Below are 15,752 nucleotides of genomic sequence, written 5' to 3' on the forward strand. Positions count from 1 at the left end.
AACATGTGTATAAATAGATTTTACCTAAATAGTGTAAAAAGGAAGTGGCTGAGCTAAATCTGCTCAAAATTATTCAGATATTTGCTTTCTCATATATATATATATATATATATATATATATATATATATATATAGTTTATGGAATAATGTTGAAAGTTATCTGTATCTGGGATGCAAACTATTCCCTACACTCCAGACGCCCACTGATCTGACTTTATTTCAGCATCAACATCAATTCTGAGGACTGCTCAACGCAGCCGCTGCTTCACAATGAAGCAAACATTCCCGCTGGATTTCATCAAATTAATTTGACTTTAAATAGTGTAAAAATTGTAAAGTTATCTATGAATGAGAAGGAAATGGTGCTAGGGAAGAGGTGACAAGACGCCACAGCCACATCATTGTTAGATCAGCCAGACGGTAGCTTCTGGAAACAAGCAACAAACTTAATGCAACAGTATTCCCACACACTCATTCCACCCTGACAGAAACTCTCCACGGCCAGGACACGCTGAAGCCACAGGTGTTTTACATGTCATTTCTAACAGCACATCCAGAAAGCAGCAGCAGACGAGAGCTTGGCTCAGTAATCAGTCAGGCTGACTTCTTAAATCACATCCTCACTCTGAGCCTCCCCGACAGCAGCAGACTGCAAACAACACAACAGCTGGACAAACACAGCAGCCCCAGTAATCTGCTTCACGCACACAAACTGAAAAGCAGACGCAATCAAACTGATTTTTTTAGCCTTTACAAGAGTTTAAACTGCTATCAAAACAAAACATCCTGGTAATAATATTGATCATTTAGCAGAATTTAGTCTAAATTCTGATTGAAAGTGGTTGAAACGCCAACAGCAAATGAAAGCCAGGAAATAAACTATATAAGAAGACTCATTCATTAAAGATTTAGCTCATAGGTTTGCTCTAAATTTGCATCATTTTCACTTAAACGTCTGTTCCTGCAAGTGTAAAACTGAATAATCACGACAGCTTCTACCTTTGCTGTTGTGAGCGCACAGATTTGGCATTTCTGACTCAACGCCGACAAGAAAACAAATTATAAAAAGCAGAAAATGGACGTGACCGCTACAGCTAGTTTGTTGCCAACAGTCTGCGAGCTCATTATAATGTAAAGGATGTGTAAGAAAAGCACCACATCAATGAGGACGTATCAAAAAGGTGTGTGTGGTGGATAATGGCTCAAACGGGCTCCACATGATAAGAGCAGCATGCTTTAATAAAAGTCAGAGCACAAAGTTTCTAAACTGGGAACAAGCTGAGAGACAGAACAGTGGCAGCCTCCTCCACATGGCTACGATAATGTTCCCCATTAATCATTTTGAAAAGAAATGTCAGAAAATTATGAAACATGCATTTCCCAGAGAGGAGAGGTTGAGTGTGAAGTGCTGGTTTTGGGCAACCAAGAGTCACACATCCAAAGATATTTTAATGTTTAATTATCGTTATCACTTTTAAAAAAAACTTCTTTTTCAGTTTTATTCCAGGCATTGTCATTAACTGAACTCCTTTTATTTATATAACATTAATTCACAAGTACTTGAATCTACTTTAGTATGAAAATAAATATGTTTTTATAAGTCCAATCAAATACAGGCCAATCCAAAGAGAATCCAAAGCCTTGATTTTTTATTTTTTTTAAAACAGAAATTGAGATAAACTGACGTTTGATAAAACTAATTTGTTCTCCATGTTTATGCCTTTTGTTCACATGCAAAGAAACTTTTAGGAACACCTTCCAGGGTAAGGATTTCTGGATGTGTGAATACACAACCTGTGTGGCTTGCATCATAATATGCACCATTAAAGTCTTTGTTTACATGGCAACAGCAGATGTAGCCAAGATTGTTGGGCTGGTGCTGATCTTGTTAAAGATTTTTTACATGTTTGCAAACATACTTTTATTCGTCAACTATACTGAAGAATGAGAGCAGGGGGCGCTGCTCTTGTGGCGATCAGCAGATAGTGTTTTTGCTCCGTGTGTGTTTGCTTGTTTTTAGTGCTTTTCGTGACAGTTTTGGGATTTTAGTTTTGCGAGGTAACAAAATCAGCTTCTTTTAGTAAGTCAAAATGGATATGCTGCGTTTTTTATCGTTAATGTTTTTTGTATTATTTGTCTGGCAGCATTTCCTCTTCCAAACAATTACATATTCACTGGAGACGCTCCTGGGATTGCGTTAGCGTTATCTGGCTGTGAATAATCCCACACACTATGACATAGTTTTTAACCGTGTTGAGATGTTTTCTGATGGGACAAAAGTGAAATCGGCAATGCCATGTCACCCGAGGAAAAGGGGGAAGAAACGCAGCGTGCGTGAGCACATCATGAAGCTTACAAGTAAGAATTGAACTCCTCTCCCTCCCATAATCCTGGTTAATGTACAATCTCTCAGAAATAGGACTGATGAATTGCAAGGGGATGTACTCCACTTAGGGGAATACAGAGATGCTTGTCTTTTGGCGTTCACTGAGGCTCAGCTCACTGAAGTGCATAGCGACTCTTCCTTAAAAATTACCACCTTCAGGGCTCCTGTTCGTTTGGACCGGGATAGCGTAGTGACGGGCAAATCCCAGGATGGGGGAGTTTATATGTCTTCCGTAGTTGGTGCTGCAATTTCAGTGTGAGCGGCTGTGTCATCCTGACATTGAACTTTTATCTGTGTGTGTAAGGCCATTCTACCTCCCAAGAGAATTTCCACAAATATTATAGTCACTGTTGTCTACATTCACTCTAAAGCTGTCGTCAGGGTGCTTTGATTGTACAGACTGGTCCATATTCCATAAGTTATCTTCTGATTTGGATGAAATGTCTGATGTGGTGTCCAGTTATATTCAGTTTTGTAAAGACTCCGATTCTCTCAAGAGTCATTAAGATATTCCCGAACAATTAACCCTGGCTTTCCAAGGACAGAAGCGACATGATTCTCAAGAGGAAAAATGCTTTCAGAGTGGGGGACTTCCAAGTTCCAAGTTTCACTTCCTGGAAGGAAAAGGAAAAAGGTTGTGAGATCTGAAATACATAAGTCTAAATTAAGGTATAAGGAAAGGATAGAAGCTGAATTTTGCAGCAATAATATTAAGAGAGCTTGGTCTGGAATGAAAATCATGATGGGAATGCAGACAGAGTAACTGCACTTTTTTCCTGGATGGTTTTAATTCAGATAAATACTTAGCAGATGGTCTTAATCATTTTTTTTCTTCGTTTTGAGAATCTTGATTGTACTGAACAGTTGGATGTGTTAAAAGGGAAAAAGAACTGTTCTTCCATCCTTCTCCTTTAATGTTAAAGAGGTGGTTAACTAATTCAGGCATACTAGGCCCAAGAGCCCTGGACCTGACAATATCTGCAGTAAGGTGTTAACATTATGTGCAGATCAGCTAAGTGTCATTTTTTATTACATTTTCCTGCAATCTTTAAAGCTGCAGACTGTTCCCAAGATTTGGAAACAATCTGTAATTGTCACTGTGCCAAAGTCCAGCTGCCCTGTTGTATTAAATGATTTTAGGCCTGCAGCGCTGACCTGTCTTGTTATGAAATCTTTTGAAAAGATCGATAAGAATGAAGTCTTATCCCATGCTGAACACTGCCTCGACCCATTTCAATTTGCATATCGAGTGGGTAGAGGTGTGGAGGATGCTGTGGTCACGCTCTTGCATTTGTTGTTTAAACACCTGGAAGGCACCAAAACTAATGCCAGAGTTTTGTTCGTGAATTTTACATCTGCATAAACACCATATAACTTTATTTAATTGGCTGAAAGGCTTATTGATAACTTCAAATTTCATCTTAATCTGATTGGCTGGATTTGGGATTTTCTTACTGATAGGTCACAGTGTGTGAAAGTAAATGTTGTATTTCTAATGTGCTCCCCTCCTCTACACGTTCTCCACAGCATTGTTGTCTCTCTCCACTTTTATAAATTCTGTACAGTGACGAGTGTTGCAGTAATGTTAATAACAGATATATTTTAAAATCTGCTGACGACACGGCCATCGTTAGCCTTCTTGAGGAAGCTGAGACAGCACATAAGCAGGTTCTGGAGGATTTTGTAAGCTGGTGATAACCCTTTCCCTCCAAATAAATGTGTCTAAAACCAAAGATATGGTCATCGATTTCAGACAGTCTCCACCAATCCCCCCACCTACCTACCTACTTTTATTAAAGCAGCTGCCATCGAGAAGGTGGACAGCTATAAATATTTGGGGGTGATTTTTGACAACAAATTATTATTTGAGCCCCACACTGACGTCGCCTCTAAAAAGGTTTAAAAGAGGTTATCCTTTTTAGGAAAGATTAGATCTTTTAATGTTTGCACTGAAATGTTATCTCTTTTTTTTTTTTAATAAAAGTGTAATTGAATCAGTTTTATTTTTTTATTGCTGGTTCGGGAGCTTAAATCTGGCCAATAAAGTTTGGGTAGTTTAGTGAAAGCTGCTGGCAAAGTTTCTGGGTCCCAGCAGGAGAGCCTTTTGGCCATCTTTAAAATTAATGAGGTGAGGAAGGCTCATTCTATATTGAACTGCCTAAACCACCGTCCCCAGAGTGAGTTTGTCTTACTACCTTCGGGCCATCGATTCAGGGTCCCTGGAGGGAGGAGAAAACGACTTAAGGTGTTGTTTGTTCTACTGCTGTTCACCCTTTAAAAGCCACTGAGATGACCTACTTGGTCTCTCTTTTTGCTCATAGCTGAGATTTTATCTAGTCTATTTTATGTTATTATTGGATTGTGTGAATCTCTTTTTTGACATATGCCATTGGTTCTGATTTTGTTTTTGATTATTGTGATGTATGTCCTGTATGTCTGTGTTCTGACTGTGAAACCAATTTCCCTCCGGGGACAATAAAGGAATTCAATTGAATTGAACAAATGCCACCACAGCACGTTCAGGACACTGTTACATAAAACAGCATTCCTGTTTTGCATTTGCCTGGAGGCGGTAATATTTATTAAATTTTTTGTCAGCCTTCTGATTGGCTAGCATGTCTTCAGAGGCAGGAAAACGCTGCGATCAATTGGTTTGGTTCCTGACATGGTTTGAATCATAATGATTTTTTTTTTCATTAACTGTGTCCCTTGAAGCTGTCTTTCAAGGAAACTGAATATCCAAGTTGATTTTTTTTTTCCACCATCAGATGTCATAAACTTCAAGTTCCAAGTTCACTTTTATCATCAAAAGCAGTTTAATAACGTTGGTTTTTGAGGAGCTGGAATTGATACAGTATAGTGAGTTAATGAACAAAGCAGTAGATCTGAGGAATAAAACTATTTAATTCAAAATTTCCCTGCAGCTACATTCAAAAGTACAAATAAAACACTGCGACACCTCTGCACAATTTAATGGGAAAGTGCTGTGTTGCCAAATTCTACATCCTGCTGACCAGAAATATTTCAGTTTAATGATCCAGCCAATCAATGTGTATATTGTGATCACATCTTTTTGTTGGCATTGTTTGGTGTCTTCACAGTCTCCCCAACAGATGCAATCCACAACCTTCCAAACAACAAACAAATAAATGTAAGCATAGAGATACATATCTGCAAAGAAATACACCACAACACACTTCTACTGGGACGGTCTATCGTCTTTTTCTTTTATTGGTTTGGTTTTTGTAGTCCTCTTAACAATATTCTGATTTGTGTGCATTTAAGATCTGTTACATTATATGTAAACGTAATAGGTGCTTCAAAATGTAATTTTATCAATATCAGTGCTCTAAAAGGAGGAACCATAAGATGCTGAGATGAAATGAGATTTCACTCTCCTTGACAGAATTTTACTAAACTTATCTTGTAAGGAATTCCAAGTTTAATTTTTCATCTCTAGATACTTCATGTTAATGACAAACTCAACAAAAACCCACCTTCTTCATCTTGAAAGCATTAGCTGCAACTCAGCTTCAAGTAAATAGCATCTCAGCACAAAGTCATAAAAAACACAATTAAAAAGGCACAGGCAGTATGGATGGTTTCAGAACCCATCAACTCAAAACAAACAAACAAAAGCACTAAGTAATATAAACCAAACAAAGCGGGATGCATTTAGGTAAAAATAAAAGTGCTGGCGTCAGTGACTCTCTGACCTTTGAGCTCAGTCTTTTCCTGTGCTACATTTTCACATGAAGAAAGCCTCTCTGTGTCTTCACTTGTTCTTTCTGCCTAGTTATGAAACATCATTTCATTTCAGGCTTTGAGGTTAAGAGAGTGAAGGCACTTTTCAGTGTTTAAATGCAGGAACTTCTGTGGCTCTGGGCTAAGAACAAGCACATTGTTCTAATAAGAGACAGGCTAACAGCCTTTTCAGACAGTCTAAAGGCTTTGCTGCCACTTCTTCAACCTCCCATCACTCTAAATGCTGCACAGATGTAAATGTGAACAAGACACCGCAGAGATCACAAAGTTAACAGATACCACAAAGAGCTCTGCAAAGAAAATAAACTGTTTTTAGTTAGCGGATCATTCAACACAAGCTGCAGAACGCTGCAATCAGCTGTGCAGGGATCAGCAGACATTCAGCAGTGGAAGCACAACGTCCATCTGTTTGAGACAATTTGATCTCAAACACTGTTTTGGCAATTATAAAGCTCCTAAACAACCAGCAAATTCTTTGATTTTTTGCTGTAACAGTCGGTTAAACACTCAGAGATAAGGTGAGGAGCTCAAACGCCTCCTCACTCAAAGTAGAGCCGCTGTACCTTCATATCGAAAGCAGTCACCTGAGGTGGTTAAGATACACCCAACTGGGAAGAGACTCCAGGGCAGACCCGGAATTCACTAGAGTGATATGCCTTCTGGCCTAGAAATGCCTTGGGATCAACCAGAAAGAGCTGGAGTGTTGCTGAGGAAGAGGGATGTCTCGGTTTACCTCTGTTGCCTTGACGACCCAACCTTAGACAAGCAAAGGATGGATGTTTGTTTGTGATTAATAGCCCTGTAACTCCACACACGTATTTCAAGAGATGTACAAAGCTAAACTGGACATGGTGGGATTTATAACAGTTTATTAAAGAAAAATCTTAATATGACGGCCACCAGTGAGGATGGATGAATGAATGAATAAAAAAAAACATAAAATCAGGAAAAGGACAAGAGCTTTTTGTATATATGCAGATAATCATTTATAAGATGAGAAATGTCAGCATTCACAACTTTTGGGCTCCATAATTTAACACAATTTTCTTTGCTAAGCAATTTTTGTATGAATGAAGCGACTGCTGCTCCCCATGTGATCCGACTCATACTCTACATGCAACATTATCACACATACTCATCCAATCAGGGCGCTCTAGTTAAGCTGCACACTTTCTGACATGCTCTCTGCCTCATCCTTGCAGCCACCACCTCACAACATGATAAGCCGTCTGCTTTTCATGCAACTACTGCTGCTTAAACACGATATGCTACTTTACTTTTTAGCCCCTCTACCATGCCAAAGTCCACCTGTAGGCTCCAGGTAGAAGGGGGGGGTCTCATTACTTTAATATCAAGTTAAGGAAAAAGTATGCACAAGGAGTCTGATGCTTGCCTTCAATCATATTCTTTACATTGACATGAACCGACTGAACTGGCTTCATATGTACACAATTATTATAAATTGGTCTAATGTGGATTATGTAATTAATTTGATTAAATTGGGTTATAATTAGATTGGACTGTATTTTGAAAAAATGACTTAGATGACTGTTGTAAATTGGGGCTATACAAATAAAGCTTAATTGAATTGGAAGGGACCGATTCCAAACTCCTTGTCAATAACCAACCAAACTATTTCCTTTCCATTCAAACTTGCTTTGGGGTTATTATCAAACTTAAAACATCACATCGTTATCACATGATTTTTCCAAAATTTCTAACAAAACAGTGAGTCATGAGCCAGTCATGCAGGGTGACTAACAGGACATGTCATCCAGAAACTATCATCATCTACAAGACATGAGCAGTGCGAGATTAGCTAGTGAACTGTATTTAATGTCTGGCCTCTCGGTGAGCTCACATAACTTCCTGTGTGCACACAAACAATGTTGTTCTGACAGTAGCAGAATTACTCAACCACCTGCATGCATTCCACTCAAACTGGTTTCTGAAGTCCAACTAAATACACAGACTCACAATAGGCACAGAGTTACAAGATATTCCTGAAGACTAGTTTCCAAACAAAAGAAGAAATCAGGAATCTTTTTAAGCTGGTAGGTGGGTTTCGTTATGTTTGGGTAGAGTCTGGTGAACCATTTACTCTCTGATTCCAATTAAAATGTCAAGTTTGAATGATACTGGTATTAAAACTCTCAGTTATTGGCGACAGGCTGTTTCAGCCAGTGATTCCCCTATAATTAAACAGAGCAGGCAAGCCCAATAATATCCTTTTCAAAATGTCAGAAATAATAATCCTCCATTAATTTGAATTTAAAAAAGCTCAATAATTTGCACTTTGGAGATGATCTGTTATGATTTTCCCTAACATGACTCAACTACTATTGTTGGTTAAGAAGCAGCTGCTTTTTTCTCCCCATTTAATTCCTGAGTACACCACATAAAAATAATACTAATCATGCCTAATTGGTTGGCTTAAGTCTGTTAAAGGCATGTAAACGTTCCAACTTCCTGTAATACATAAATTCAGTGGAAAGGGTTCAGTTTGGTGCAGTGTTTGATCCATCACCTTGTCATCATGTGAATGAATAAGTTTAACAGTGCAAGCATACAAATATTTATAATTCATCAAATAAGACATCATTTAGTCATTACAAGTCAACATAGTAGATGTGACCCTTTACATTAAACATTTGTAATACAAAATGGATGAAAATAAACCTGAAAGAATGTTAAAAATTATGTTTCTTGAAAACGATAAATACCGCCGCCTCCTGGGCAGGAGTTGCCTCCAGCTCCTTATCTTGCTTATTTAAGTTTCCGATAGTTTCCAGTCTTACATTTAGAATTTTAATCATCGGGTGTCCAGAAACAAAGTTGCTTCAGATGCTGTTTTGAAAATCAGAATGTGGCGAGAGAAGCTGATTTTGGATGGAAGAGACACAGAAAACCTTTCAGTTGTTTACATGCTAAGGTCTCGCTGAGCATCGGTTCGTCACACAACAGCAGGGTCACTTTAGTTTCCAGAAAAGGAAACGTATAAAAAAAAAATAAAGAAATTAAAAAAAGAAACATCCCTTAGTTTTAAAAGTCGACACTGGATTAATCAGACCGGCCCACCCGTCCAGCCTTTTGATTTTAATTTATATACTTTAAAAAATTTTTTTTTTTTAACAGTTATTGTTAAAGTGGTACTGAATCATAACTAGAATCAGTTCCTGAATGTGCTTTTTTGTCATTAATCCCTTGAGATATTTTCAAGTTGTGTGTGTTTGTATATTTAATCTATGCGTGTCTGTAATCTTTCTTTCAGTTGTCGCGATATTTGGTACGAAGTCATTAGCTAGCTTTAATGAAGTAGTAGCAGACTGAACATTTGGACAATTATAAGAAACAAATCCAATGATGGCGTAAAGAAAGGAACATGTCAGGTGTCACGCTGCAAGAATCAACCACGTCCAGCAGTTTGGGCTTCAGAAATGTGACGAGTCCTAGAAGGTTTATAGCGGCTGCAGCAACCACAGGTGCACGTGTCCGCCTCCTCCATCTGTACACCACCGTCTGCAGCTGGATTAAATTCAGTCCAACTCACTCTTACAAGGTGTAGTAAGTCACAATTACCAGTTCAATATGTCCGGTTTGTGTCTGCTGCAGATGTTTTCTTGATGTTTTACAGAGTTAAAGTTGCACAAAATGAACCAGGATCAGTTTGGCTGAGCTCTAGAAGCTTTTTTTTTTGGTTTCTGCAGGTTGGAAACTGACCTGAGCTGATATCTGCTGGATCCGATTTTAAGTGTCACAAAAGTTATTTGCCTACATTAGAGGAAAATACTTTTTTTTTTTTTTTTTTTTTTTAAATTGTACTCTATCTGGAATTTATAAATTCAAATTTCACTTAAAAAATGGGGCTCGCCCACAGTGTTGAATTACTCGACCGGTTACTGTGTCTGGGAACCTGGACTGGGATCAATTAAATTTGAATCAATTCAAATCAATATTTTTTTTTAACCCAGCTCTCTCTAAAACAGCCCACAATGGACAGATGTTGACTCCAACAGTCTAATATTCTAAATGTCTAAATCTAGCAACGGTATATTGTAAAGCCAGTCCGGCAACTTCCAAAGACATCAAACTATTCCCTCAAATCCTGATGTGATCTCAAGGACAGGACACTAAATTTAGCTACTTATACCATCAATTCTGCCCACGCTGTATCCAGTTCCAGACCATTTTCACCGCAGCATACAAGTATATCCTATCCTGCCAGTTTTGATTCAAGTCCAGGGAAAGTTAAAGTCTTCAAGAGTTTCTTATTTTCTGGTAGAAGATGCAAAAATTATACCCAAAATACCACATTGACCTGCTGCCTGTCTAAATTATGAATGCAACATGAATAACTGAATTAAAAGAAGGTCTTTGCCCTTTGATTTGCCGCCTTCTAATTTTTCCTTCATGTATCATAAAGCTGCAATTCAACCATCTCTCAAATCTAATCCAATGATGTATACTTCACCTCCAAAAACTCTTCCTATAAACTCCAAGAAAGGTCAAATGATAATAGAAAATACTGTGCAGTCTGCCCCAAAGGCTTTACAACACAGAGCTCAGCTGCTCACTGGCTTAATCAGTCTGTTCACAGAAGATAGAGTTTGTATTGTGTTGTGTAGCATGTGCTGAGGTTGTCCCAGAAATGTTCTTCAAGGAAATATACTCGAACACAGGTTTACTGAAAAACTTACACAGGGTAATGCAGAATGTTTGGATTGTTCCTTGTTCCTTTTCCACCTTGTATATCCACTCAAGTTTGACCTTTTCAGCCACATTTCATAGAATGATTTCTCTCAATATTTGCTCTCGTCCAAACTTTCCACAGGTAGCTGCAATCTTTTAGACATGACAATGAACTACTAAAGCAGCCTTGGAACTACATGCTTGGCTGATCCGGCAGTGGAGTCAGCCATAACAACAGACAACCAGGACCTAAACAGAGCAGAATTACTGCAGCTGGGGTGGTTTTAGAGCTCAAGGAGCAGTATGGAGGCGACTCCACTCCATTAACCCACATCATGGGCAATTACCTTTCAATCATGTACAACAGGAGCAGAGTTTTGTTCTCTCTACGTTTGATGGTTCAACACGTGTGATGCAAAAATCATACATGCACCAGACTGCATTTGTGATGGTTTTAGAATTTGTGATCTTTACTTTTATCAGAAAACATGCGTTTTGTTTGTTTTTGTTCCACCACAGAAAACTAAATGCATGACTTATAAATTGCACAATGCTTCTCCAACTTTTTACTTCCAGGGAATGCCGTGGGATTACAGAAAGAAACAAAAAGATAATGGTTTTGTACTCTCCATTAAGTGAATTTAACACTGGAAGAAGTCATTCTAGCCTGTCAGCCCACAAGCTGAGGCTCCAGATGTTCTGTGTATTGATTAGTCCCAAGACAGACCCCATATGACCCAGACTCACTTTAAAAAATCGTCATGGAAATGCACGTACCAGTGCCTCGAAGCAGATCATTATGTCCCAGTATTTATTTGGTTTTAATCGTTTTAATTCATTTTTAAAACAGATGAGGATGGCGTTTGTCGAAGGGATCTTGTGTGTTGATATTAAATCACGAGTGCGTTGAAAATCTAGATTCGTCTGCTGTAAGAAGCGTTGGAAAACAAACTGCAAATGAAGAGGCATCTATTGAGAAACTTTTAGAAAACTGAAAATAAAAAAGTGGAGAAAAAATGAAGAAAATGCAGTTAAACGTACCTCCGTGTCTGCCGCTGGGATCCTTCTCAACTCACAGCCGTGTTTTCAGGTTATATTCCCCAAAAATATGAAAAGATTTGGAACTCCGTTTCATCGGGGTGTGTAAAAGAAAAAAAGTCCCCAAATTTAAATCCTGCTGTGGGAAAAGTGCTGCTGGTGAGGCGGACTGGAGCGGTGACTCAGCCGCTAGAAGTCTCCGGTGAAGTTTAGTTCAACAACATTCCCACCACACAAAAAACAAGTACACGGAGAGCTTTGTCGACCTCCCCACGCCCAGGAATACGGTTAACTTCGTGCCTGGTTCAGGTGTAAGTCATGACCGAGCCGACACGCACGCGCGCGAGTAGAGTGGGGTTTAATAAGAGTGTGCGTGTTCAGTATCCAGAGGACAAGGCGCACACATCCAGCAGGAGCTCCGCAGTGAGCGGCGCAATACGAAACAAGGCTGGAGAGTGTCAGGGTGAGGGCTTTTCTTTTTCTCCTTCCTCCTCCTTCTCCTCCTCTTGTCACTAAACACCCCCAATGCCTCCAGGCTGTAACAGCGCCATCAAGTTAGCAGCTCTTTTAGTCATTAACACCGGAAGTTGTGACCGAGTAGTTTCAAAATTAAAGCTGCTTCTAACGAGAAAGGCGAATGATGTTGGGGTCAGTCCTGAATGACGTAAAGGAATAAAACACAAAACTATAGTATTAGTGGACACGAACGTTATTTTTTAATTTAATCATTAGATGTCTTAAAGATAAATAATAAACGTTTAAAAAAAAAAAAAAAAAAAAAAATTCTCCAGCAGGGGCGGGTTTGGAAAATAGCTCATGAGGGGGTCAGGCACACACACAGACCAAGAAAAGTAAAATCATTCATTCTGATTCATTCATTCTCTGTACTGTTTCGTCCAATTCAGGGTGCTGGGATAAGCTGAAACAACTGACAGACGAGAGGCAGGATACACCCTGGACAGGTCACCAGTCCATAGCATATATATATATATATATATATATATATATATATATTATTATTATTATTATTATTATTACTATTATTAAAGAAAAACTGAGCCCCAAAAAATGAACTGAGCCAAATAACAAGTTTCATCTGTGCTTCATCATTATTATTAGTTATTCACGTTGCACATTTATTATGTGTCATGATTTTATGACACCAAGATTTTATACAACTATTATACAAGATTTTTAAACAATTTGGACAGAAAAATATTATTGTCCATACATGCAGTTTGCGAGATGATGGTGTATAAATGCTGCATTAGATCATGGGGGTGCGAATGTAGAAAATGATGTAGAAAAACATAAAACTACATTAAATGCTGCATTTACTTGCACTTGGGCAACTCAGGTTCACCAAGATAAAGGCCAGTTTACAATAAGTATGTGTGAGAATTTGATTGCCTATTCTTGGGATGGTACCTGGGGTAAAAAAAAAAGCCCATGTCCACCCAGGTCACCCCTCTGGCTCAACCCTTGCCTCAAGCAAGACATTGTAAGGCTTTCCATAAACTAAAAAGGTGATTTAAAATGAGGATATACTTCCTGTTAAGTTCTTGTATTTTCAGGAAAGGTAGTTTTATGTATTTTGTTTATTTATTTTTGTTTGTTTTTTTTCTTCTTCTTTTTTCTGAGTCTTCATATTTGCTGCTTTGCTAAGTTAAATGTGTAGGTAGTGTCCCAAAAACAGTGCCTGAAATCCCCTGCAATATTCTTTTATGTATTTCATCGAAATACTCCCATCAAACCCAGACTCAAACGGCTTTCTGAGGAGTATTATTGTGAAAACTGGATCAGGAAACACACTTCACTCTCAGCAACTTGACAATGACAAATTAAACTTCGTGTCATGGGTTTAAACAGAAAGCAATTCAAAATCAGGTTAAAACTCCGTAAGATCTTGGCTTTAACCTGTTTAATAAGAGGGTGAAAACCACAAAACACGCACTTTAGTCGTAAAACAAAGGAATATTTCAGAAAAAAGAAGCTGAATGAACTGCAGCCTTTTCTTACTGATGTTTTATATACTACACTCCAATCCAGTTTTAGTTTGGGCCCAGTTTTAATTAGATTATGGACAGTTTAATTCATATTGTAATATTCTATTTAGACTCCTTAGGGGCATCAATTGGATTTCATTTTCATTTTTCTGTAAATTCTCCCTTTTAAATTATACTTGAATTTCTTTAGAGATTCAAAGCCTTAGACTCTTCAGAGGCCTGGGAGAGTGGTCGAGCTGTCAAGCCCAGTTAAGCGTGCATTCACTCCCGCTGCTAATTTGAGTGCCTGGTGGGGCACAATGGAAGCTTTGTTGTTGGAGAACTTGTGTGCAAAGTAATCCTTGACACTGAGCCATTCAGGGGCCTAACTTTTTGTTTCATAAGTCTCCTGAATGTTACAGTAGGCATCAATGCATTGGAACAACTTGAAGTAGTGAAAGTGGCCCCACATGGCAGGAAGGAATTGTGTAAATTAGGCTAAGCTGCTAGTAAGTGTGTGTGTGTGTGTGTGTTTTAGAGAACTTGAGTGTAGAAAGATGAAGGGTCATGAGCCAGAAGATTTTGTGAGTGTGTGTGTGTGTTTAAGGCTAGATATGTTTAACTATAGAACTGAGATGTTTAATTTCTATCAACAAACTTAATGAAAAGACTTAAAAAATAGTGGATTGATCTACTAGATTAATATTGCATACATATGTGAGATTATTTTTTGCATTCTTCTTTGTTACATCTGTTCAAATCTGCTTCTGACTCAGTGAAATGTTTTATCTCATTTTATCATCCACAAAAACACTCTGTTTTCTAACAAACTGCACAGGTTGCATCTGATGAAGACGCTGATAAGTGTTAATGGCATTAAAACAAATGGAAACTACTAGTGACCATAAATTCTGACAGTTTTGGTTGTGACTATTCAATAATGGAGAATGTTAAAGTAAATTTTGCTGTGTTGCATAATGGGATCTTGTGATGTCAGAAAAATGTCAGAAATTGGCGAGACTGGTTGGAGTTGATAGAAAGGCAAATAAGCACTGGTTCCAACCAAGTAATGTAGAATAAAATCTCTGAACATACAACACGTCGACCTTGAAGCAGATGGGCTGCAGCAGCAGAAGACCACACCAGGTGCCTCCTGTCAGCTAAGAACAGGAAACTGAGGCTACAACTCACACACACTCACCAACACTGGACAATAGAGCAGGGGTGTCCAGTTCCAATCCTCTAGGGCCACAACCCTCCAGGTTGTAGATTGCTCTCCTCAATACCTTGTCAATTTCTGACCAAACATGTTGACCCATCAATCCAATTAAGGTCAGGTGTACAGCTGCAGGAAACATCCAAAGCCTGCAGCGCAGATGCCCTAGTGGACCGTCTTTGGACACCACTGCAATAGAAGATGGAGAAACGTTGCCTAGTCTGATGAGTCTCCATTTCAGCTCCACGTTCAGGCTCAGAATTTAGTGGAAACATCATGAAAACATGGATCCATCCTGCCTTGTATCAACGCTTCAGGCTGCTAGTGGTGTAATGGTGTGGAGAACTTTTTGGGGGCTCTTTAGTACTTACATGGCCTGGTTTAGCCACCACAGCCGACCTGAGTATTGCTGCTGACCATGTCCATCCCTTTATAGCCACAGTGTAGCATCTTCATATGGCTACATCCAGCAGGATAATGCACCATGTCACAAAGCTCAAATCATCTCCAGCTGCTTTCTTTAACATGACAATGAGTTCACTTGTCAAAATACTCTAAGCTAATGGATCCAAGGAGCAGGCAAAAATTACGATTGCAGCACCAAATGAAGACTTAATGAGGAGATTAGTAGACTGGTTCAGAGGGTGTAGAAGCACACTGGTTCTCTCAGGGT

At 38.7% G+C, this 15,752-nt stretch overlaps 1 protein-coding gene across 5 annotated transcripts in view; it reads right to left on the reverse strand.

The window, feature by feature from the left end:
• The window catches only part of plxnb2a.1 (plexin b2a, tandem duplicate 1), a 232,899-nt gene extending 220,530 nt beyond the window's left edge, over positions 1 to 12,369 (reverse strand). For all 5 annotated transcript variants that reach the window (XM_041977968.1, XM_041977965.1, XM_041977966.1 and 2 more), the window contains exon 1: positions 11,882 to 12,369. The gene's annotated coding sequence lies outside the window, so the exon portion shown is untranslated. The remainder of the gene's footprint in view (positions 1 to 11,881) is intronic.
• Positions 12,370 to 15,752: the final 3,383 nt, after the last annotated feature.

This window comes from Melanotaenia boesemani, chromosome 23, assembly GCF_017639745.1.
Source record: "Melanotaenia boesemani isolate fMelBoe1 chromosome 23, fMelBoe1.pri, whole genome shotgun sequence".
Taxonomy (NCBI): Eukaryota; Metazoa; Chordata; class Actinopteri; order Atheriniformes; family Melanotaeniidae; genus Melanotaenia; species Melanotaenia boesemani.